The following is a 10,851-nucleotide window of genomic DNA, read 5'->3' as shown; positions in this document are numbered from 1 at the left end:
TAGGAAGCAACACTGAGTGACAATCAATTTCACATGCTGTTATGCAAATAGGATAGACAACAGGTGGAAATTATAGGCAATTAGCAAGACACCCCTAATAAAGGAGTGGTTCTGCAGGTGGTGACCACAGACCATTTCTCAGTTCCTATGCTTCCTGGCTGATGTTTTGGTCACTTTTGAATGCTGGCGGTGCTTTCACTCTAGTGGTAGCATGAGACGGAGTCTACAACCCACACAAGTGGCTCAGGTAGTGCAGCTTATCCAGGATGGCACATCAATGCGAGCTGTGGCAAGAAGGTTTGCTGTGTCTGTCAGCGTAGTGTCCAGAGCATGGAGGTGCCACCAGGAGACAGGCCAGTACATCAGGAGACGTGGAGGAGGACGTAGGAGGGCAACAACCCAGCAGCAGGACCGCTACCTCCGCCTTTGTGCAAGGAGGAACAGGAGGAGCACTGCAAAATGACCTCCAGCAGGTCACAAATGTGCATGTGTCTGCTCAAATGGTCAAACAGACTCCATGAGGGCCCGACGTCCACAGGTGGGGGTTGTGCTTAAAGCCCAACACCGTGCAGGACGTTTGGCATTTGCCAGAGAACACCAAGATTGGCAAATTCGCCACTGGCGCCCTGTGCTCTTCACAGATGAAAGCAGGTTCACACTGAGCACATGTGACAGAGTCTGGAGACGCCGTGGAGAACGTTCTGCTGCCTGCAACATCCTCCAGCATGACCGGTTTGGCATTGGGTCAGTAATGGTGTGGGGTGGCATTTCTTTGGAGGGCCGCACAGCCCTCCATGTGCTCACCAGAGGTAGCCTGACTGCCATTAGGTACCGAGATGAGATCCTCAGACCCCTTGTGAGACCATATGCTGCTGCGGTTGGCCCTGGGTTCCTCCTAATGCAAGACAATGCTAGACCTCATGTGGCTGGAGTGTGTCAGCAGTTCCTGCAAGACGAAGGCATTGATGCTATGGACTGGCCCGCCCGTTCCCCAGACCTGAATCCAATTGAGCACATCTGGGACATCACGTCTCGCTCTATCCACCAACGTCACGTTGCACCACAGACTGTCCAGGAGTTGGCAGATGCTTTAGTCCAGGTCTGGGAGGAGATCCCTCAGGAGACCGTCCGCCACCTCATCAGGAGCATGCACAGGCGTTGTAGGGAGGTCATACACACTACTGAGCCTCATTTTGACTTGTTTTAAGGACATTACATCAAAGTTGGATCAGCCTGTAGAGTGTTTTTCCACTTTAATTTTGAGTGTGACTCCAAATCCAGACCTCCATGGGTTGAAAAATTTGATTTCCATTTTTTAATTTTTGTGTGATTTTGTTGTCAGCACATTCAACTATGTAAAGAACAAAGTATTTCAGAAGAATATTTAATTAATTCAGATCTAGGATGTTATTTTTGTGTTCCCTTTATTTTTTTGAGCAGTGTATATTGGACTATAGTGTTCAGGTTAAATTGCTTTGTTGGCACTTTGCAATAAATAAGTGGGTTTTGGGTTGCAGTTTGGGCACTCGGCCTTTAAAAGGTTCGCCATCACTGCTCTAGACAATGATTATTGGATTTCTTTGCTGTTTTGCATAGGAAAGCAACATGTCAATCGTCTGGAAGTGGTGGAGGAAGGGGGCAGCGAGCATCATCTGACTCCTCTCTTGCAGAGCTGGCACACACTGTGAGCTTCAGCTTGTTAGGGCTACATTCACACGACTGTATGCGTTTTGCGGTCCGCAAAACACTGATACCGTCCGTGTGAATGTAGCCGACCCTATGATAGAAATGCCTATTCTTGTCCTCGATTGCGGACATGGATAGGACATGCTCTTATCTTTTTTGCGGGCCGTGGAACGGATCCACGGATGCGGACAGCACATTGTGTGCTGTCAGCATCTTTTGCGGCCCCATTGAAATGCATGGGTCCGCACCCGTTCCGCAGAATTGAGGAACGGATGCAGAGCCAAAAATACGGTTGTGTGAATGCACCCTAGTGCTGTAAAAGTACTGACTACAATCAAAACCGTTACAGACCTCTGCAATCAGTGGATCATTCACTACAATATCCTGCCCCCCAAGGAAAGCAGTACAGTGCAGGCGACAGGTTCTCTTTAATGCCAAAATAACATGGGGGGGGGGGGGGGGGATAACTGATCAGTGGGGATATGACCGCTGAGACTCTCAGCAATCTAGAGAACAGTGGTCCTGTTCCCCTGTCCTAATGCTGTGGTATGTTGAGCATGCGCCCTACCACTCCATTGATTCTTTGTGGGACTGCCAGGGAGCCAAAAAAAAAGGAAGAATAAAATCAAGAATCCTTGTTAGGCTACTTTCACACTAGCGTTCGGGGCTCCGCTTGTGAGTTCCGTTTGAAGGGGCTCACAAGCGGCCCCGAACGGATCCGTCCAGCCCTAATGCTTTCTGAATGGATGCGGATCCGCTCAGAATGCATCAGTCTGGCTCCGTTTGTCCTCCGCTCCGCTCAGCAGGCGGACACCTGAACGCAGCTTGCAGCGTTCAGGTGTCCGCCTGGCCATGCGGAGGCAAACGGATCCGTCCAGACTTACAATGTAAGTCAATGGGGACGGATCCGTTTGAAGTTGACACAATATGGCTCAATTTTCAAACGGATCCGTCTCCCATTGACTTTCAATGTAAAGTCAAAACGGATCCGTTTGCATTATCATGAACAAAAAAAAAAAAAAAAAAATTTTTTTTTTTTTTTTTGTTCATGGTAATGCAAACGGATCCGTTCTGAACGGATCTAAGCGTTTGCATTATAGGTGCGGATCCGTCTGGGCACATACCAGACGGATCCGACCTAAACGCAGGTGTGAAAGTAGCCTAAAGATGCAAAAACCTGAGAGGTTTTTAGGCCATATCGCTCAGCGGTAGCCTATCCATAAACCTGTGTTCTTGGCTGATCTGAGCATTTAGGTTCATGGGGAAGTTGGAGGACAGCGAGCATTTGGCTGACTGCCATCGCTTCTGTATCTCTTGCATCACATTGCACGTTACTTGTATTTCAGTTGCAATTCTTTGCATCTAAAGTTTTGAGTGGTGCTGATGGCAACTGGGGGCCTAGCAAAGGCAGATGTTTTAGACTGTCAGTGTTAGCCTATGCTTTCAGAACTCTTTCCATTATGCTAAATGTATTTTTAGGTTCCCACTGTATACTTCTGATGGACTGACGAAAGGTTCAGGCATGATGTGTGCAGACCCTCATGCTGACATACACTCACCTAAAGAATTATTAGGAACACCTGTTCCATTTCTCATTAATGCAATTATCTAGTCAACCTATCACATGGCAGTTGCTTCAATGCATTTAGGGGGGTGGTCCTGGTCAAGACAATCTCCTGAACTCCAAACTGAATGTCAGAATGGGAAAGAAAGGTGATTTAAGCAATTTTGAGCGTGGCATGGTTGTTGGTGCCAGACGGGCCGGTCTGAGTATTTCACAATCTGCTCAGTTACTGGGATTTTCACGCACAACCATTTCTAGGGTTTACAAAGAATCGTGTGAAAAGGGAAAAACATCCAGTATGCGGCAGTCCTGTGGGCGAAAATGCCTTGTGGATGCTAGAGGTCAGAGGAGAATGGGCCGACTGATTCAAGCTGATAGAAGAGCAACGTTGACTGAAATAACCACTCGTTACAACCGAGGTATGCAGCAAAGCATTTGTGAAGCCACAACACGCACAACCTTGAGGCGGATGGGCTACAACAGCAGAAGACCCCACCGGGTACCACTCATCTCCACTACAAATAGGAAAAAGAGGCGACAATTTGCACAAGCTCACCAAAATTGGACTGTTGAAGACTGAAAAAATGTTGCCTGGTCTGATGAGTCTCGATTTCTGTTGAGACATTCAAATGGTAGAGTCCGAATTTGGCGTAAACAGAATGAGAACATGTATCCATCCTCTGATGGCTACTTCCAGCAGGATAATGCACCATGTCACAAAGCTCAAATAATTTCAAATTGGTTTCTTGAACATGACAATGAGTTCACTGTACTAAAATGGCCCCCACAGTCACCAGATCTCAACCCAATAGAGCATCTTTGGGATGTGGTGGAACGGGAGCTTCGTGCCCTGGATGTGCATCCCTCAAATCTCCATCAACTGCAAGATGCTATCCTATCAATATGGGCCAACATTTCTAAAGAATGCTATCAGCACCTTGTTGAATCAATGCCACGCAGAATTAGGGCAGTTCTGAAGGCACAAGGGGGTCCAACACCGTATTAGTATGGTGTTCCTAATAATTCTTTAGGTGAGTGTATATTACAATACTGCAGTGTATTAGATCAGCATGTTCAAGTTTTCTAGTGACACAAAATGGAAAAAAAAAAAGTTAAAGGGTTCTCCTGTGGATATGTGTCAGATCATCAGGAATCCGACCGCTGGAGAAAAGGGGACCCAGTGTTCCTAATTTTAATGGAGTGATGCGCACTGGCACTCCATTCATCTCTATGGGACTGACAGACTATGTGTGGACTATGTTATCTCCAGCAGGCCCATATAGTTAGATGCAGTGGCAGCGCGCATGCGTGACCACTGCTCCATTCAAATGGGGAACACTGAGTCCCTGATCAATTGCCCGGGGCCCCTGCTCCACACCACTTCCAATCAGCTGGCTGTCAATTGTGAAAGGCAGCGGGTGGGCCGGGCCACAGAAGCTCACAGGTCAGGCAACAGCGCAGAGAGGAGAATGCAGTGGCGCTCCGGCTTCTGACGCGTCCTGTCAGAGCAGCATGGAGTCACCGAGAGCAGAGGTGGGACTCATCCGCTGCATACCTGCATTGCATCATGGGCTCCACCTCTTGTATGTTGTACTGATGTGACATTGGTACAAAAGGTGGAGCCCAGATAGTAAAGCAATGCGGGTATGCACCCACAATGTGACCAGCTGCAGGGTCAGGAGATCATCAGATCTTACAGCTGGAGGCCACAATGAGGGACACTATGGAGGACATTACTAATTCTTGGCGTCACTATGGGGGACATTACTTAAGCTGGTGGCCAATATGTGTACTGAGGGCAATGTAGGGGTTGGAATGTTCACTAAAAAAAGCCAAGGAAATTCATCCGTCTTTCATGGCCATTTTTAACGATCATGAAATACTGATGCAAACCGGCCAATTAAAAACCGGACAGACAGCCAAAAAATGGATGCACAAATGGTTGAAAAATGGCCATGAAAAACTGACAGTGTGTCAATTTTTAACGGCCGTTTGTCGTGTGCATGTAGCCTAAAGCTAACAGGCTTTAGGGGACATGTCCCTTCTAGGCACAGCCGCTGCTCCGCAATCCTCAGAGCTGCCTCCCATTAAGATGTATGGGAGGCAGAAAGGACACGGCTGCCAGTGGGTTTTCAGGGGAAATTTCGGCTTGGCTGTCGACACCAAAATTCTGCTGTAAAATCAGTCATGTGAACGTCCCCTTACTGCATTTCTAAGAAATCCCTTAGGCCCCTTTCACACGAGCGAGTATTCCGCACGGGGGCAATGCGCCCGCACTGAATCCGGACCCATTCATTTCAATGGGTCCGTGTACATGAGCGTTGTTTTTCACGCATCAATTGTGCGTTGCGTGAAAATCACAGCATGTTCTATATTCTGCGTTTTTCACGCAACGCTGGCCTCATAGAAGTGAATGGGGCTGCGTGAAAATCACATCGCAAACAAGTGCGGATATGATGCGGTTTCTAAGAGATGATGACTGTTAACCTTCAGGTTTTTTTTTTTAATCACTCGTGTGAAACCGCATCAATGCGCATTTCACCCGCGCGATAAAAACTGAACACATTCGCAGGCAAAACTGAATGAACTTGCTTGCGAAATCACACATTTTTAACTGAACGCATCCGGACCTAATCCATATCGCTCGTATGCAAGAGGCCTTATACTTGTACATGATCTGGCAAGACGTATTTTAAACCCTGTACCCTTCAGCTGTGGATTACAGACATTACTGTCAGCCTGAGATTATGCAGAGAAGGAGAGTAGGGGTACATCAGTCCTCATTCTGTCCTATACCCATACAAAGACAACTGGGAAGATTTGCACTTTGTATTGTTTGAATGGTGTTCTGATGGAAGCACTACAACCCTCATTTTGCACTTCAGTAAAGAAAGACGTTTATTTTGCTGCATCTGGCCTGGTTACTGTCCCCAACACCATCTCCTGCCTTGCACCCACACCAAAAGGTACCCCAACTACCATCAGGCAAGAGCCCCATCATCAAGGGTGCACCTTTCTTTCAGGCCCAGGCCCTAGGGAGTGACGGTGTGAGGATGGCCACTGTGATAGACGTTTGAAGCTTGAGCCGCTCCCAACCTCCAACTCCGGCTCCTCAGGGGCTTGGCCATGACCTGCACCTATGTCAAGGACAAGGCCCCAAAGTAAATGGAGATAAGGCTGCGCATGAGCAGCCACCTTCTATTCACCTCTATGAGACTTCCGCGGGTTTCAGAATTCCGATAGAAGTGAATGGACGTGCGTAGTTTGCTATCCACTACTATGGGACTTCTGAAAATAGCCAAGTGCCCTCACTCTGCTATTGTCACAGTGGGGGAAACCCCCCACCGTACAATGTAGGGAATTTGGGGAAGCAACTAGGCCTGGATGCTGGGAGCAGGTCACCTCCTATAAGCGTCCCTAATCCTCGCCCTAACTCCTCACCGTATGAGCGGACCTGGATGGTAGGATGGCTCATACCCAGGAAACCTAGAGCCCTACTAACCCTGATGATCCCTGGTAGTAAGGTAAGGGCCAGAGACGACCTGTTCTAAGACACGTAAGAGCAGGAGTCTCTGCAGGCCTAATAGCAAGGAGAGGAGCAGACAGTAAGCAGAGGACAAACTCGACAGGTGAGTCGTCTGCACCACAACCACTGGATCCTGTAAGAAGTACTGAAGCCCAAACACACAAATCTGGACTCAGAGTCAGTACCAACACCAAACACAGGATTAGTAGTAACTGCCTGGACCACCATGCGGCAAGATGCATGGCGGACCCAAACAGCGCTGTTTGACTAAGTTGTAGTTCCCCCTCCGGGGAACCCCAGGGACCCCCTTCCAGAGGTACAGACAAACAGGGGAAATATCAAACAACCATGCTGGACTACAAACACCAAATAGACCAGACATGGAACACCAAATGACAAACACCCTGTACATCACACACCATACTCAAAACAACAAGTGAGGATAGGTAAAGGAATAGAAACAAAAGAAAGACAAGGGGATGACATCGCAGAAGACAGATGTCAAACTAGGATGGCCCTCAGCATCCAAGAAAAGAGCAAGCTCCTTCTCATACCAGGCAGACATAACAATGATCTCACTCTCACAGCAACAGAATATAGAGACCTGAGACCACACCCAGCTCCACCTAGCACAAACCTTAACCCTGTGCACACCAGAAAGGAAGGGCAACCGCCTTAAAGGGAAAGCGCCCACGCATGCAATACAACACTTTGCCACCGGCAACCAGTATGCGCGGCAAAAGAGTCACGGCAAACTACAACCAAGCCGTGACAGCTATTTTCAGGACTATTTTCTGCATTAAAAACAGTATTTAAACTACAGTAATCAACTTTGGATCTATGATCCGAAGATCAATTCGCTCAAGCCTAAGCCTATTTAGGATGTCACACATGCATGGTGTGCAGGGACATGTTCTTGAGATAGGAGCAAGTCTCAGATGCGGGACCTGAACCTATCACACATGGACTGAATGGAGTGGTGGTCGAGCATGTGTGCTATATATTGCCAATTCAATGCCTGCAGACTGACTAGGGCTACTTTCACACTTGCAGCAGAGTGATCCAGCAATCTGCATGCAAACGCAATGCAAGTGACTGAACTGAAGACATCCTGATGCATCCTGAACGGATTTCTCTCCATTCAGAATACATGGGGATAAAACTGATCAGTTCTTTTCTGGTATAGAGCCCCTGTGACGGAACTCAGTGCCGGAAAAGAAAAACGCTGCTAGTGTGAAAGTAAATTAATTGATCAGAGCACTGAAGCAGTTCAGGCTATGAAAGACACTCCAACTTGATAAGCAGACAATGGGCCCCAAACGCAGGAGGGGGGAGTATAGTTATTTAAAATGTAACTTTTAATAAAGTCAAAATATCAGACTAAAAGAACTCACTACATAGATAAGACATACATACACATAGACAACCAAGAAAATGGTGCCTGGCTGGTATAGACAAAATTCTGTTCCGTCCGGGGAGACGTGAACAGTCTTACCAGACCCTTTGTAGATAGTGATAGAGGTCCTGGGTACAGGAGGCAGGAAGCGTTTCGATCAAGCCATGTGGGGATGGTTGCTGTGGTTGTAAAACCGTGTAGATGGAGCGATAGGAAGTGTCCTAAATGGCCCTGCCTCAGATAAAGGGGGCTACTATGCTGCTACCTATCTACACGGAGCACTCGCCTTGAGAAAGGCGACCCCGTCCGGTAGCCTGTCCCTATAATAGACCTCACCCTAGAACTACAGGAAAGATGCCAGTGGATTTGTTGATGGGGATGCTTCCGGGGGTCTCCCGACGTGGCACGTTTCTGTCCGTGACTCTTCAGGGAAAGACTGCAGGAAGACAGTGAGTGGAAGGCCGCAGGTATCTGGCCTGTGGCTCAATAACACACTGGGGATAAAGGAGACAAGCTAGAAAGCTTGTGTTCTGCTATCCTGGTGTAGGATGCAGTAATGCACTGGAGGGATAGTCCTGTGCTTGGTGGTCCGGGGGACACAGTGGTCCCAGGCAAAAGAAACCCTTCTGGTTTGGGGTGACAATGCAGTGAACCAGCCGCAGTGTTGTACCTCAGTACTGGGTTTTAAATAGTCGCGCCCCAGGTCCTTCGCCCCTCCTCCTCTGTGGCATCATCGCGGTGCAACGCCTACCTGAAGCGCCGCTCATACCCGGTCACGTGACCCCCGCGTCAGAGAACCTGCGCCGAGGCAACATCAACAGGGCAAGGGCGGACGCGGTCAGTGACGTCACACGTCAACAGTACCACGTGGGGTGGGCGGGATCGCGATAGGAGATGGGCGGGATCGAGGATCATCAGCCAATGGTCATATGGTCTGATGATCGTGTGGAACGCATAGTGTATGCGTCTCCCTTGGTAACAAACACAATGGTAAAGCCTTAGATCGGCTAATGGTATTTAGTGCAGGAGTCATAGACAGGCAAGTGATCAATGCAGCAATTGTTGTCGGACCGACGCCGACAGGATGACATGAGGTCAAAGGTGAATGACAGTGTCCCGTTTACACAGCCACCATGCATTAGAGGCCAGGTACTGGTTTAAGGAAGCGCTCTACAGGCTAGGGTCGCGCATTACGGAAGCATGCGCTACTCAAACTAGTTCAGAGGAGCGCTCCACAGACTAAGATCGCACATATCAGAAGCAGGCGCTAATCAGGATGTCATGAGCGCCTGCATATGCCGCCATCAGGGTCCAGATGCTATTGACAGTATAGACCAACGTGACCCCATATGTAGCAAGGGTCAGACTAAACCAGAAACAGAAACAAAAACAGAAGGCCGTATGCGCATTACAGAAGCAGGCGCTAATCATAATGGTTTTAAGGAAGCGCTCTACAGGCTAAAATCACACATTAGACAATACAGAGGCTGGCGTTAATCAGGATCTCATGAGCACCTGCGTACGCCGCCACCAGGATCAAAATGCTAGTGACAATGTAGACTAACATGACCCCATGTACGGCAAGGGTATATGCCAGCCTCCATGTGTGCGCAGCGATGTACAAAGGAGAGGGTGCCCGCAAAACTAGGTAGGCGCAGGTTTAACGCCATATGCGCTAGTTGAGGTGCCCAGTGCCCTGGGTCAGCATCAAAGTAACGACAGTAACAGTGTAGCACAGAGTGGAACCACCAGCTCCATGACGATTAAACGCTGCCCCGGATCTTCCATCAAGCAGCAGCACCCTGGTAGATGAGGCATAAAGGTTTTCATTCTCAAAGAAAACAGGAGAAATTCAATCTCTCGTTCATGCCCAGAGGTGCCGCTGTTTTAAGATTGAAGGTCCAGCGTGCTTCGCGTTGGAGGAGGCTCTTATCCCAGTCCCCCCCTCTTGGAGGGGGTTTCACGAGATCAATGCCCATGAATTTCAGCCGGGCTTTGCCGTTGTGGTCGGTGTGCACATGTTTCGACACCGGGGTGTCCCTCTTGTGTGTCACGTCCCCCATGTGCTCGCCGATCCTCCTCCTAAATTCCCGTATGGTCTTTCCGACGTACTCCAGACCGCATTCACAGAGGATGCGATACACCACACCTCTAGATTTGCAATTGATAAAGTGCGGGATGGAATACGTCTTGCCTGTGACCGAGCTGGTGAAGGATTTTGCAGTCATAATGTATTTGCAGGCAACACACCTGCCACACCTATGGCTACCTACCAAGTTGGACCGCAGCCATGTTGGTTTTGTACTGATGGAGGAAAAATGACTGCGAACGAGTTTATCGCGCAGATTGGTACCTCGTCTGTATGTTATCTGTGGGCTGTCTGCTAATATGTCCAAAAGGTCGGGGTCCATTTTCAGGATCCCCCAGTGGCGTCGTAAGATGTCCCTGACCTGACTTGAACCTCTGTCAAAAGTCGTGATGATACGTGACAGTTTGGTTGTAGGAGTGTTCGGCTGTTTCTTAATTAGTAGGGTCGGTCTCTGTCATGCTAAGGCCACTTTATAGGCGGCTCTTAAAATATAGTCCGGGTACCCCCTTAGTAGAAATCTGGCCCTTAGGTCAGCTGCCTGCGCCACAAAGTCCTTTTTGTCCGAACAATTCCTGCGTAGACGGAGGTAT

The sequence above is a fragment of the Bufo bufo genome, chromosome 1, assembly GCF_905171765.1.
Source record: "Bufo bufo chromosome 1, aBufBuf1.1, whole genome shotgun sequence".
NCBI classification, from domain to species: Eukaryota; Metazoa; Chordata; class Amphibia; order Anura; family Bufonidae; genus Bufo; species Bufo bufo.
Note: the sequence above shows the minus strand (reverse complement) of the source record.